This window comes from Balaenoptera physalus, assembly GCF_965194825.1.
Source record: "Balaenoptera physalus genome assembly, chromosome: 13".
NCBI lineage: Eukaryota > Metazoa > Chordata > Mammalia > Artiodactyla > Balaenopteridae > Balaenoptera > Balaenoptera physalus.
Window position 1 is genome coordinate 58,319,047 of NC_138892.1, and position 16,028 is coordinate 58,335,074.

The 16,028-nt window shown below is 39.4% G+C and overlaps 1 pseudogene across 1 annotated transcript in view; it reads left to right on the top strand.

The window, feature by feature from the left end:
• The first annotated feature begins 477 nt into the window (after positions 1–477).
• Positions 478–16,028, top strand: part of LOC309641288 (thymidylate synthase pseudogene) — a 49,816-nt pseudogene continuing 34,265 nt past the window's right edge. The window contains exon 1 of the transcript in view: positions 478–531. The product of the transcript in view is annotated as a thymidylate synthase pseudogene (transcript). The remainder of the gene's footprint in view (positions 532–16,028) is intronic.

Below are 16,028 nucleotides of genomic sequence, written 5' to 3' on the forward strand. Positions count from 1 at the left end.
ACAAATTAGAAGCCACCTTCTTAGCAGTACAGCTGACTAGTTCTGCCATCTGGACCACAGTGCACTGAGGCTACTCCCTGCTGGGACTCTCACTATTTTGACCTACCTGGCACTTTCTGCCACTGCTACTCAGCTCCTTCTCTGAAGAATGCCGCTCTCCCTGGAAAAGGAGTAAAGAAGACCAAGGGGCTATCACATCTGATCCTTTATCACCTCTTCCTGAACATGGAAGAAAAGTTCTTCACGAGGGAACCCTGAGAATTTTTCCCAGTTTCATCCTAAACCTGGAATCCAGACCTTCCATGCTTTACACTGGGTTTATCGTGTATTTTCTACTCAAAAATATCCCCGTTGTTACTGCAACCACCTTCTCCACCAACACAACATTCTGTTGCTTATCCCTGTAACGAAAAGAAGATGGATCATCTCTAGGAGAATCAGCTGCTAAATCCAGTGGGCAACTATTCACCTAGCTAGATGAGCGAAGCTCGCTTCGATAAGCACATCCAGGATTTCACTGATTGGGAAAAGGTAACAGGCCTCGGTTCAGATGCCCCACTATCTGCTTGATGTCCATAAGAAAAATATTACTCACGGTCTTGAAGGATTCTTGCCCAAAATGGCACCATGATAAAGGATACAAGGAAGCAAAGAATCACATGGGCTGCCAGAACTTGATGTAGAATATAACATGTCAAGAGGAACAGAATCACATAGCCAGTGGTGTGGAGCAGAAACTGTGCAGAGCACCTCCGCCTGGCAGGAAAGGAGACAAATGCCAAGAGCAGCTCAGATTTGAAGCTGCACACAAAGAAGTTTCCGTAAATGCATCTCATTTTATGTGAGAGAGCAGGAAGCAGTTTGTAGTCTGAATGGAAACTAGTCTATATGACAATGAAACCTTTCTCTGTATAATGTTGGTCCTAAAACTAAACCTTACCTTCACTGAAAATAAAAGTTTGGTATTTGGCAATACTTACTCAACCATCTCTCCCAACTCTACATTTTTTTCATTTTTCTGTGACTACTAATGATTAAATGTAGTATGTTACTAAAGATTATCAAGTTATGACTTAAATATATAACTCAATCTGCCATCTTGAAAAGAATTAACAGCTTAATTGAGGTTTACAAAATTCAAGGGAGGCAGGGAGGGAGGGAACGAGATAGAGAGGGAAGAGACTGGAAACAATCCACTCATCTAAAAGTAGGGGAGGGACTCCTCTGGTGGTGCAATGGTTAAGAATCCACCTGCCAATGCAGGGGACACGGGTTTGATCCCTGGTCCAGGAAGATCCCACATGCCACGGAGCAACTAAGCCTGTGCACCACAACTACTGAGCCTGCGCTCTAGAGCCTGCGAGCCACAGCTACTGAATCTGTAAGCCACAGCTACTGAACCCGTGAGCCACAGCTACTGAGCCATGTGCCACAACTACTGAAGCCCATGTGCCTAGAGTCCTTGCTCTGCAACAAGAGAAGCCACCACAATGAAAAGCCCACACATCACAACAAAGAGCAGCCCCCACTCACCACAACTAGAGAAAGCCCGCGCACAGCAACAAAGACCCAAGGCACCAAATAAATAAATAAATTTATTAAATAAATAAATAAAAGTAGGGGAATGGTAATCTATACAATGGAATATTTATAGGGCCATTAAAATTATTTTCACAAAAAAACAGTTTATGTCATGGGGAAATGTTCATGATATGTTAAGTAAAAAGAAAAAGCAGGAAATAATACATTATAAGACAAATTTTCTAAAATAATAAAACAACTTAACCCAGGTAAAAATACCCCAAAATGGGGCTTCCCTGGTGGCGCAGTGGTTGAGAATCTGCCTGCCAATGCAGGGAACATGGGTTGGAGCCCTGGTCTGGGAGGATCCCACATGCCGCGGAGCAACTAGGCCCGTGAGCCACAATTACTGAGCCTGCGCGTCTGGAGCCTGTGCTCCGCAACAAGAGAGGCCGCGATGATGAGAGGCCCGCGCATCTCAATGAAGAGTGGCCCCCACTTGCCGCAACTAGAGAAAGCTCTCGCACAGAAACGAAGACCCAACACAGCCATAAATAAATTAATTAATTAAATTAAATAAAAATAAAAAATAAAAAAAAATACCCCAAAATATTAACCTTTTTTTCCCTTTGATGATATGATACAGGGATTTCTATCTCCTTTATGTTTTTCTGTACTTCCTACAATATATACATGTAACTTTTATGTTCAGAAAAATAATGGTGTTTTTAAAAGAATATCTCAATCATAAGAGGGTTGATCAAGGACTTAAGCATATATAAAATGAGCTAAAAGATCAGAGAGGCAGACGTTGGCAGTGACCTTCCAAGTTCCATCTGGGGTACGACTCTGGAGATGACCCCAGCCGATACTAGGGGCAAGTGCACGGGCTGTCACTGACTGATGCTATTCAGGATTCAGATCAGAACCAACTCTTCATTTTGGGGGTTCATTCTCTACATTGTTGCCAGAAAGTTTATTTAGGTTCAGTTATATCTGAGTTGATTAAGTGGGTAAAATTTCTAACCTGTGATTATCCCCTAAACCGGCCATGTTTTATGATTTTCTGCAATGATTAAAATAAGCTTTACAAGCATAGAAGTGTAGTCTTGTAACAAGACAATTTGACAGCAAGACAGTCCCTATCTTTTTATATTGCATGGAAGAAAAATCCAGCAAAGAAATCTGTCCCTTATTGTAGAGAACAGAGAGTTTAATCAATTTTAATCTTTCTCAAAAATTTTCATCTTAGTTGATTGTTCAGCTAACCAAAGCCCTTTGTTTACTTTATTAGATCATAAATCCAATTTAATAGCATGCAGAAACTAAGCAATTTTAGGTACAAGCAGACTGTTTACTAGTTTTCCTTTAATTAAAGATGATTTTCCTCTTAAAGGAGACTCATGCTTCTGATTTTATATTTTCTTTCTCAAAGAGGGAGCTTACATTGTTTCTATATACAACTTACCTGCTGGCAACAGCAGTACCAGGTGTACCAGACAGTAGCCTTCGAGCTGTGGTGTTTGAGGTGCCTCCCTACGTTTTCATAGGGAAGGGGATTTGGGTTAATATAGTAGGTCAGTGAGTCTGAGGAGGGCTAAGAATGTTTCTAGTGGACTTTTCAAAACTATTTGGCCTTAGTATCTCTGCACAGAACTTGTCCCCCACACCCTACCCTTCTCTAGAGCACCAATGTCTCTCCAAAGTCTGACACTTGCAGTTCTCAAGATTTAGATTCCTATTCAACATTTATCTGTGTTTTCCCAATGCCTAATAGAACTCATTCCCTAAGCAGAAGTGTATTGAGCACCTCCACCTTAACAGACACTGTGATAGGTCTGAAGGCACTGAACAAGATAGACCCAGTTGCCATTCTCGTAAGAGTTCATTCGATAGGGAGAAATAGATGAGAAAATAGGTAAACCCAATTTCGGCGAGTGTGAGGTAAATGAAGAAAATAAAACAGGGTAATGGAATAGAAAGTGATGAGCACAAGTGTTTAGGTTGGATGAACAGGGAAGGCTCCACTGAGGAGGAGGAATTTAAGCTTAAATCTCGTGCAGAGAAGGAGCTGCCATCAATAGAGCAAGGGAGGTGCACACCAAGAAGAGAACTCAAGTTCAAAAGGCCTGAGGCAGAGCAAGTTTGGTTCGTGAAAGGAACAAGCAGGGAGCCAGCCTGGCTAGAATCTAGGAAGAGGAAAGCCAGATGACATTAGAGACGTAGGCTGAGGCCAAGTCATGCAAGATCTTGTAAGAAGGAAGCACAGATTTTTAAACATGGATGGGAAGATACCAAAGGATGTGGTACCACAGTCTGAAGAAGCCACCATCTCATCTATAAAACTTACGAAGGATGATCCTGGTCTATATCACCTTACTTCAAGCCACCCCCAGCACTGGGATTTCCTATCAGACACAGCTCCGGGGTATCTGCCCAGGATCATGAATCAGAGGCAGGCAAGTTAGTCCTTCTGTATTCATTTTTCATCCAAAATACTTTTGTTTTCCCTTTACCTTTGAAAGATATCACAAATTTTAATTGTGGTTAGGGAGACTGTAACCAAGGTCCACATTCCCAACTGCCTAACCAATACCTCCACGAGTGCCCCAAACTCAATCACAACCCACTCCCACCTGTTCTCTCTGAAACCCAGCTCTCTCCTAGTGTCCTCCACCCAAGGACCAACACCCTCACTTCTCAAGTTTCACAAGCCAGGTACTTAGGAATTATCCAACACCTTGCACACTGTCAGCTCCTTATTTAACCCTCATCAAGTCCTCCTAAAACCCTCAATTCCATCTGCTTCTCTCCAGCTCAACCACCACTGAGATCTTTGATTCAAATCACCATTGTACAGCAAGTATCTCTGAACTGGCCTTCTCACAGTCACTTTTGTTCTCCTGCAATACACTGCAGCCTGAACAGTCTTAAAGGTGCTTAACGCTCTGCAGTGGCTTCTCGCTATGCTTAGGACAACCACTAATCCAGCCTACGGGGTTCTGAGTGGCCAGGCCATATTACTCACTCCAAACTCATCTGTATATCTGTGCTCCAGCCATCCCAGCCCCAATCAATTCCTCAAATCATCATGCTTCCTTTCATCTTAAGGTCTCTGCCCTTATTTTTACACCCCATATCTTTCCTTCACCTGATTAATGCCTACTCATGTTTCAGATCTCGCCACAAACACCACTTCCTTAGGAAAGTTTTCTTGGGTTTCCCTATTTTATTTTCTCATAGCTTGTATATTCATTTAGCTCTTATGAAAACAGTGGAAACACTGCACAAAACTAATTCAATTGTTTTTATTTCACTTCTTGATACATGCATATTCTAGCAACCAACCCTCTACCTTAGGCTAACTGATGACTAAGGAAGAACTGAAAGGAATAGGAACTCTAGGTTGCCTGGTCTTTCCTTTTACGTATGTCATCATTCTCAGTGTAAGTAGCTGGCTAATGCAGAGAAGTAACACAGGTGAAAAAGGACAAGATAGTGTTCTCTCGTACTTTACATTTCTTAGAATGCTATTGCTAGCTTTCATCAGTCAAAGCAAGTTCTGGTTCAAATGGAAAGTGTGGCTTCTTGGGTAAGATTGCCAGAGTTTGCAAATAAAAAGTGCATGACAATCAAATCTGAATCTCAGATAAATAACAAATCATTTTTTAGTATAAGTACATCCCAAATATTGCATGGGACACACCATATCTTAGGGCTGTGGGTGCCCCCTGCTTCCTCATTCATAGGTATAACTTTCTTTTTTTTAACTGTGATAAAATACATGTAACATAAAATTTACCATACTAACCATTTTTACAGTTCTGTGGCATTAACTACATTCACATCGCTGTGCAACCATCACCACCAAACATCCACAGAACTATTTTTATCTTGCAAAACTGAAACTCTATACCCATTAAACACAAACTCCTCATTTTCCCCTCCCCAAAGTCCCTGGCAACCACCATTCTACTTTCTGTCTCTATGAATTTAGCTACTCTAAGTACTTCATATAATCTAATCATAGAGGGTTTTTGATAGTATATTATAGTCCTTTTGTGACTGGCTATTTCACTTAGCATAATGTTTTCAAGGTTCATCCATGTTGTAGTACATGTCAGGAGTTCTCTCCCTTTTTGTAAAAAATTTTTAATCTTTTTTCAGCTTCATTGAGGTATAATTGACAAAAATTGTATATATTGAAGGCGTACAATGTGATAGTTTCATATAAGTATACATTGTGAAATGATCACCACGATCAAGCATTCATTACCTCACGTAATTACTTTTTTTTTTCTTTTCATCCCCTACCCTCCTCCCCTTTGGCAACCACCTGTTTGTTCTCTGTATCTATGACTCTGTTTCTGTTTTGTTATGTTTGTTCATTTGTTTTATTTTTTAGACTCCTCATATGAGTGAAATCATACCATATTTGCCCTCCTCTGTCTGACTTATTATCTGTCTCACTTAGCATACTACTTTCTAGGTCCACTCATGTTGCTGCAAATGGCAAGATTTCATTCCTTTTTATGGCTAATATTCCATTATATATATGTACCACGTCTTCTTTATCCACTTGTCTATCAATGGACACTTAGGTTGCTTCCGTATCGTGGCTATAGTACATAATGCTGCAATGAACATAGGGATGCACATATCGTTTCGAATTAGTGTTTTTCTTTTCTTCACAAAAATACCCAGTGGATCGTGTGGTAGTTTCCTTTTTAATTTTTTGAGGAAACTACATACTATTTTCCGTAGTGGTTGCACCAATTTATTTTCCCACCAACAGTGCACAAGGATTACCTTTTCTCCACATCCTCACCAAGACTTGCTTTTTGTTGTCTTTTTTGGTGATAGAGATTCCGACAGGTGTGAGGTGATATCTCATTGTGGTTTTGATTTGCATTTCCCTGATGATTAGAGATGTTGAGTGTCTTTTCACGTGTCTGTTGGCCATCTGTAAGGATGCTGGGAAAAACATCTATTCGGGTCCTCAGCCCATTTTTTTAATCAAGATTTTTGTTCTTTGTTTTTTTTGATGTTGAGTTATATGAATTCTTTGTATATTTTGGATATTAACCCTTATCAGATATATCGTTTGCAAATATTTTCTCCTATTCAGTAGGCTACCTTTTCATTCTGTTGATAGTTTCCTTCACTGTGCAAAAGCTATTCACTGTGATATGGTCCCATTTGTTTACTTGCTTTTGTTTCCCTTGCCTGAGGAGATGGATCCAAAAAATATTGCTAAGACCAATGTCAAAGCGCATACTGCCTATGTTTTCCTCTTGGAGTTTTATGGTTTCAGGTCTTACATTTAAGTCTTTAATCCATTTTGAGTTTATTTTTGTATCTTGTGTGAGAAAGTAGTCCAGTATGATTCTTTTGCACATAGCTGTCAAGTTTAGGGGGTTTCCCTATTTTATAGCTTTGCTACAAGGTACCTTTCCTTTATATCATTCATCAAAGTTTGTGAATGTATTTTAAATTGAATGCTTATATTATTGGATCAAGCTTTCCTACCAGTCTATGAGCTCCATGAGGGTAAGGGTGGTGTCTTCTTAGTTAACCATCACTGTCATCATCTAATATTGAGCTGGGCACCTAATACATGTCCAACAAATATTTGTTGACTGAATGAATGTGTTGTAACACCAATGGTTATTCTACTGCATTCACATTCTATGCATAGCACAAGCTAGGTGCTATGGTAATGTAAAGTAACTAAATGTGACCCTACCATCAAGAAGATTTGGAGATGAAAACAGACATGTAGTAACAGACAAGGTATGAGAAGCACATGAATAACAGAAGTACCCAGAGAAGGGAGAGATTAATTCAGAGGCAAAGTTAGGAAATGTGGTCTAAATCCTCATTCATGCTTTCTTCAATCTCCTAAGAGATTTTATATCCTACTCAACACTTCAGCTTTCCAAAATGAAAATCTAATTCTTTAATCTATTGATTTGTATATTGGACCAAAGCATAAAACGGTGAAATGGAAAACAATTATCACTTTCCTTTTCAAACCTAAGCCAATATATTCTTTCTTCTCTACCCAGGGCTGCTTGGAATGCCATCAGATCTCAACACCAGCCCTCACTCTGCTCCAAACTTGCTGTGTCTGTTAGTCAGCTCAGGCTGCCATAACAAAATACTCAGACCTAGTGGTTTAGACAACAGAAATTTATTTTCCCACAGTCCTGGAGTCTGGAAGTCCAAGATCAGGTTGCCAGCATGGTCAGGCTCTGGTGGGAGCTCTCTTCCTGGCCTGTAGATGGCCACTGTCAAGGAAATTCACTGTTTTTTCCTTTACTCTCATGTTCTCAACATTTCAGATACCAGATACATGGGGTTTTTGCCTGACCAATTTTCCAACCCCAGCTGAGTGTCCTACAGTTCAATACAATTTAATTCTGACACTAACTGGAGTTAGCACTGACCCCACAGGATAAAGACTCAGGCCTACAAGACTGCCTTCCACCTCAGATGTCAATCACAAGTAGTAGGTCCCCAAGTTACCCACGACCTCTGTCTGATTTGGCTATAAATCGGAAGTTCCCATGACCCCCGTCTCAGGTTTGAGAATTTGCTAGAGTAACTCACAGAACTCCAAAAACAGTTTACTTACTACTGCCAATTTACTACAAATGATATTTTAAAGGATAAAAATGAACAGTCAGATGAAGAGATACATGGGTGAGATCTGCAAAGGTCTTTCCCTGTGAAGTCGGGCTGTGCCACCCTCCTAGCATGTGGATGTGTTCACCAGCCTGGAAGCTCTATGAACCCAGTACTTTGGGGATTTTTATGGAGGCTTCATCACATAGGCATGATCGCTTATTAACTCAATTTCCAGTCCCTCTTCCCTCTCCAGAGAATGAGGGATGGGTCTGAAAGTTCCAAGCTTCTAACCATGACTTGCTCTTTCTGGTGACAAGTCCCCATCCAGGAGCCCACCAAGAGTAGCCTCATTAGAACAAAAGATGCTCCTATCACCCGGAAAAATTCCAAGGCATCTTAGGAGCTCTGTGACAGGAACCAGGGGCAGACACAACTATATTTTCTATTATTCCACAGCTACTTTTTCGCCGTGTCCTCACATGGTGGAGAGAAAAAGAGAGAGAAAGAGATCAAGCTCTCTGGTGTCTCTTCTTACAAGGACACTAAACTTTTTGTGTCAGGGACCCACCCTATGACCTCATTTAACCTTAATTACTTCCCTGTAGTCCCTATCTCCAAATATAGTCACATTGGCAGTTAGGGCTTCCACATATGAACTGGAGGGTGGGGGACACAATTCAGTCCATATGATCTTGATCAAACGCCAAATTACTCTGGTCTTCATCTACAACTAGAGCCCACAGGCTTCTTGTTTTTGTGTATAAAGTTTTATCAGAATGCAGCCATGCACAATCATTTGCATATTGTCTATGGCTGAGTTTGCACTCCAACAGTATGGTTGAATAGTTGCAGCAGTGATCTAACAGCCTGCAAAGTCTAAAACATTTGCTATCTGGTCCTACACAGAAAAAGTTTGCTGACCCCTTACCTTGGTGCTCCCTCAGGACTCTTCTAGCTCTAACATTCTAGGATCCTATTCATGCCTTCAGCCTAGAACATCTTTTAGTTCAAGTCTTCAGGTTCTGCAAAAAGCATTGGTGACCTAATGATTGTTTTAATAAGTATTAAATTATCAACAGAGGTGTTTTCATTAATCTCACATTGTAGCTAACCTCTGCACTGTTATTAATTGAGCGTAAGTAGACATGGAACAAAGGCTTTCCATGTAGTAGATGCATTTTATATCTCCATAACCAAATACATTCTCATTAAATCATTGTTTTAGGGGCTCTGTTGAGTGCCTAATGTAGCAAGAAAAAAACAAAGAGAGTTAGAAGTGTTCTGGCCTCACTGGTTTCCCCTGTCTGCACTTGTATAGCCCCTCTAATCTGCACCACACTATTTGGCACAGAGATATGTGCCATTTTGAATTGCTTGCTAGTTATGTCATTTGCATTAGCCTTGTATCCCAAGCTAGTTAGTAGCTTGGGGTCAGGGATCGTGCTTTCTGAATCAAAAAAGCACAGAATTAAAGAGCTGGCAGAGATATTAATAATCATAATCCAACCTTCTTGCTTTACACATGAATAAACTGAGGCCCAGACCAAACAAATAACTTGTCTTACTTCTCTTTAACTGTCATGGTATTTATCAAGTGCTTGAATCAGAATTTCTGTTTGGCAAGGACTTGAAGAATGATTAGAGAAGGAAATTAGAAAAGGAAATAAAGAGGAAAAGAAAATTTCCTGGATCTTGACTTGAAAGGCTTTTGGTGGAGTGTTCTAGAAAGCAACCTAAACTCTGTGTTTTCATGTATCTCTACCACAGCATTTCCTAACATGTAGTCTGTGGAACACCAACCCCAAGAGATGCTCCAAGAAAATATGGTCCAACAGTTAAACAAGTTTGGAAAAGGCCTCTTTTTAAATAAGCCAAAACTAATCTCTATTTATACAATGCACTAAGAGAATCTATGATCACCTAACAAATTTCTAATAAGCTTCTTTCATGTGGGGCAGGACAATTAACTGAATTCTACTGGAAACTTGCTGAGCTCACTTAATCTATTTCTCTCTGGCAGAGAACTAGAGTGGTGCCCATGTTTTAACATCCTATAGCACCTTTCTCTCCCACAAGACTCCTTTAACATCTCATAGTTTCTCTGGGCAAGAGAATGTCAATTTACCAACCAGGAAACCACCTCACACCACAGGACCACAAAGACCATCTGAGACCAGGGATAACTTCACCATCTGTCTGAGCCAGAGTCATCAGTCCTGGCAACCCACGCCTGTTTTATGCACAAGAGGCAAATGGTCATATGGCAGGGAAAGTAGAAAGTCTGTAAATTATCAGCTTTGAGACTAAAGAGATGAATGATGACAAAGCTGCAGACATTTCACCTAAAACCATCATCTCGAGTGAAAAAGAAATGAATAACTAACAGCACATATATCTTTCTGCAGTTCAATGTTTTCCCTCCTTTCTCCCAAAGCATCTAAGATGAAAGTTTCTTCATTTACACATTTCACTAGGCTTTTACTACTTACCACTTTTCAAGAAAATAATTTGTGAAAACAACTAGAGTCATTTTTCTAAGTTCAAATCTCTACAAAACTAACTGCTTTCTTAATTAAGAAAGCAATTGCTGGCAATTTTCAATTTACCAATCAGTTTCCAAACTCCAGTAGTTTTACTTGGTCAGTCCTAGTGTGGAATTAAGAGCTTATTGCCCATGATAACAATGCTCTTATTTATTGATTCATTCAGCAAAGTTTTAGAAGGTTGCCTATAATATTGAATCTTTGAGGATTCAGAGGGTGCAGGACATTGTTACTATACACAAAGAGTTTTCATTTTAGTAGAGGAGATACAGATATGCAAAAATAAAATAATATGATAAATATATATAAAATATATATTGATATATGTTAAGTACTAAGAATGCCATTTAGATCAGTGTTCCTTAAAATTTGGTCCATGAGCTAGTGAGCACCCCAATTCCCTAGGACTTGTTTAAAATGTAGATGCTCTAGTCTTCCTCTAACTCTCCTGAACCCAGATCTCTGGAAGTTCTTTGTATGAACACCAAAGTTTCAGAAGAATGGTATAAGTGATATATGCAATGTACTGCAGAAATTTAAAAAAGAAAAAGTCTCTTTCAGCTGCTATGGTCAGGGAGAGGTTTAGAAATTCAGAATGAATTAATAGAATTTCATTACATGGAAACTGAAACTCAAAGCATTCTATGCAAGGATTCTGACTTCTGAATGACAGAGTAAAGAACTCTAAAAATCCATTCCTCCCATAAAAGCAATGAGAATACTAGCAAAAATTGTCAAAATCATCTTTTTTGGAACTCTAAAAATTAGCCAAAGGCTTTTAACAATCCAAGGTGTGTTTATTCAAAAAAGTAGCTGAATCTCCATAAGAAACAGGGAGTTTTGTTTAACTTGCCCTATTCCCATCCCTCTCTCCAAAGCTCTGCAGTAATCTTAAAAACAGCCTTGCAATCACAATAGTCATGAACACCAGCAGCCTAGCAACCCCTAGAAGAGGTAGAATGAATTTAGGGTTCCCCAAAAGTGCTATCCCACTATTTAACCTATCTGGCACTTCCCTGAAAACCCCCACATCCAAGGTTCATCTTTATTTCTCCTGACTCAGAGCTCATTCAGCAAAAAAACCTTTTCCCCTTGAGTCAGTGTTCAAAAACAATCAGCGGCAATTGTTTAATATTAGCTACCTGAGGCAGCAATAACAGCTGGGACAAATGAGAAGCTAACCAAAAAACGTAAAAGGAAAAGCTGGAGAACAGGATGTCAACAGGGTACTTTGAAGGGTTGTGGACTATTTCTTGATATTTAGAAGGCCTTTTGCAGGGCTGAGTATAATTCTCTCCTCTGGTGACCATGAAGCTCTGGACAAGCAGGAAATGAAGGCTAATGTAGTGTTGTAAACTGCCTGCCACAGCATTGAAGACATTCCCTGACACACGCAAACATACACTCCATCAGCAGAGGCTGAAAGACTTATCAGTTCAAGGCATTTAAGGAAATCTCTGTCCAATCATTAACTGACCACTAAGCTAACTGAGCAGAGACTTCAGTGGCCACACACAACAAAGAATACAGACTTTACAAAATTAGTTCAGGAAAGTCACTGAACAAACAAACCAAAAAAAAAAGCAGCAGCTTTTGCCCAAAAACAAAGGGCAATAACAAACCCAAGTGAGGGTGAGTACGGGGTGGAATCTGACTTCCAGAATTCCCATATTACATTATTTTAAATGTCCCAATTTTAACAAAAAATTATGAGACATGCAAAGAAACAGATGAATAAGGCTTATACAGGATGTGGGGGGTAAGGAGCAATAAATAACAACTGTTCCTAAGGTAGCTGGGTATTGGCCTTACTAGACAAAGACTTTAAATTAACTTAAATAAAGACATTAAAAGACCTAAAGGAACATATATCTACAGAACTAAAGAAGAGTAGAAGAAGAATGTCCTCACCAAAGACAAAATATCAATACACAGAAATTATAAAAAAGAACCAAGTTGAAATTATTGAGTTGAAAAGTACAATAACTGAAATGAAAAATTCAGTAAAGCATTTAGCATATTTGAGTATACAGAAGAAAGAACCCACGACCTTGTCAATAAGACTTGAAATTATCGAGTCTGACAATACTACAAAGCTACAGTAATCGAAACAGCATGCTATTGGAATAAAAACAGACATATGGACCAATGGAACAGAAAAGAAAGCCCAGAAGTAAACCCACACAACTATGGTCAATTAATCTTCAACAAAGGAGGAAAGAATATACAATGGGAAAAAGACGGTCTTTTCAGCAAGTGGTGTTGCGAAAGTTGGACAGCTGCATGTAAATTAATGAAGTTAGAACACTCTCTCCCACCATACACAAAAATAAACTCAAAATGGTTTCAAGACTGAGACATAAGACATGACACCATAAAACTCCTAGAGGACAACATAGGCAAAACATTCTCTAACATAAATTGTACCAATGTTTTCTTAGGTCAGCTTCCCAAGGCAATAGAAATAAAAACAAAAATAAACAAATGGGACCTAATCAAACTTACCAAGCTTTTGCACAGCAAAGGAAACCATAAACAAGACGAAAAGACAACCCTCAGAATGGGAGAAAATATTTGCAAACAATGCAACGGACAAGGGCTTAATTTCCAAAATATACAAAAAGCTCATACAACTCAACAACAACAACAAAAAAACAAACAACCCAACTGAGAAATGGGCAGAAGACCTAAATAGACATTTCTCCAAAGAAGAAATACAGATGGCCAATAGACACATAAAAAGATGCTCAACATTGCTAATTATTAGAGAAATGCAAATCAAAACTACAGGGACTTCCCTGGTGGTGCAGTGGTTAAGAACCAACCTGCCAATGTAGGGGACATGGGTATAATCACTGGTCCAGGAAGATCAGACATGCCATGGAGCAACTAAGCCCGTGTGCCACAACTACTGAGCCTGCTCTCTAGAGCTCGTGCTCCGCAACAAGAGAAGCCACCGCAATGAGAAGCCCATGCACCGCAACAAAGAGTAGCCCCAGCTCACTGCAACTACAGAAAGCCCACACGCAGCAATGAAGACCCAATGCAGCCAAATAAATAAATAAATAAAACTACAATGAGGTATCACCTCACACCAGTCAGAATGGCCATCATTTAAAAATCTACAAATAATAAATGCTGGAGAGGGTGTGGAGAAAAGCAACCCCTCCTACGTGGTTGGTGGGAATGTAAGTTGGTGCAGCCACTGTGGAAAACAGTATGGAGGTTCCTCAAAAAACTAACAGTAGAACTACTATATGATCCAGCAATCTCACTCCTGGGCTTACATCCACACAAAACTATAATTCAAAAAGATACATGCACACCTATGTCCACAGCAGCACTACTCAAAATAGCCAAGACATGGAAACAACCAAAATGTCTATTGACAGATGAATGGATAAAGAAGTGTGGTACATATATACAATTGAATACTACTCAACCATAAAAAAGAACAAAATAATGCCATTTGCAGCAACATGGATGCAACTAGAGATTATCATATTAAATGAAGTAAGTCAGAAAGAGAAAGACAAATACCATATGATATCACTTATTTGTGGAATCTAAAATATGACACAGAGAGGGCAGACAGCAGAAGCAAGAAAAACTACAGTTCTGCAGCTTGTGGACAAAAACCACATTCACAGAAAGATAGACAAGATGAAAAGGCAGAGGGATATGTACCAGATGAAGGAACAAGATAAAACCCCAGAAAAACAACTGAATGAAGTGGAGATAGGCAACCTTCCAGAAAAAGAATTCAGAATAATGATAGTGAAGATGATCCAGGACCTCAGAAAAAGAATGGAGGCAAAGATTGACAAGATGCAAGAAATGTTTAACAAAGACCTAGAAGAATTAAAGAACAATTCACTGCTGCGGAACAGAATAAAGAAAAAAGAATGAAAAGAAATGAAGACAGCCTAAGAGACCTCTGGGACAACATTAAACGCAACAACATTCGCATTACAGGGGTCCCAGAAGGAGAAGAGAGAGAGAAAGGACCAGAGAAAATATTTGAAGAGATTGTAGTCGAAAACGTCCCTAACATGGGAAAGGAAATAGCCATCCAAGTCCAGGAAGCACAGAGAGTCCCATACAGGATAAACCCAAGGAGAAACACGCCGAGACACATAGTAGTCAAATTGGCAAAAATTAAAGACAAAGAAAAATTATTCAAAGCAACAAGGGAAAAACGACAAATAACATACAAGGGAACTCCCATAAGGTTAACAGCTGATTTCTCAGCAGAAACTCTACAAGCCAGAAGGGACTGGCATGAGATACTTAAAGTGATGAAAGGGAAGAACATACAACCAAGATTACTCTACCCGGCAAGGATCTCATTTAGATTTTTTTTTTTTAAACATCTTTATTGAAGTATAATTGCTTCACAGTGGTGTGTTATTTTCTGCTTTATAACAAAGTGAATCAGCTACACATATACACACGTTCCCATATCTCCTCCCTCCCGCATCTCCCTCCCTCCCACCCTCCCCATCCCACCCCCCAGGCCTCATTTAGATTTGATGGACAAATCAAAAGCTTTACAGACAAGCAAAAGCTAAGAGAATTCAGCACCACCAAACCGGCTCTACAACAAATGCTAAAGGAACTTCTCTAAGTGGGAAACACAAGAGAAGAAAAGGACCTACAAAAACAAACCCCCCCAAATTAAGAAAATGGTCATAGGAACATACATATCAATAATTACCTTAAACGTGAATGGATTAAATGCTCTAACCAAAAGACATAGGCTTGCTGAATGGATACAAAAACAAGGCCCATATATATGCTGTCTACAAGAGACCCACTTCAGGCCTAGGGACACATACAGACTGAAAGTGAGGGGATGGAAAAAGATATTCCATGCAAATGGAAATCAAAAGAAAGATGGAGCAGCTATACTCATATCAGATAAAATAGACTTGAAAATAAATAATGTTACAAGAGACAAGGAAGGACACTACATAATGATCAATGGATCAATCCAAGAGGAAGATATAACAATTATAAATATATATGCACCCAACATAGGAGCACCTCAACACATAAGGCAAATGCTAACAGCTATAAAAGAGGAAATCGACAGTAACACAATAATAGTGGGGGACTTTAACACCTCACTTACACCAATGGACAGATCATCCAAAATGAAAATGAATAAGGAAACAGAAGCTTTAAATGACACAATAGACCAGATAGATTTAATTGATATTTATAGGACATTCCATCCAAAACCAGCAGATTCTCAAGTGCGCACAGAACATTCTCCAGGATAGATCACATCTTGGGTCACAAATCAAGCCTCAGTAAATTTAAGAAAATTGA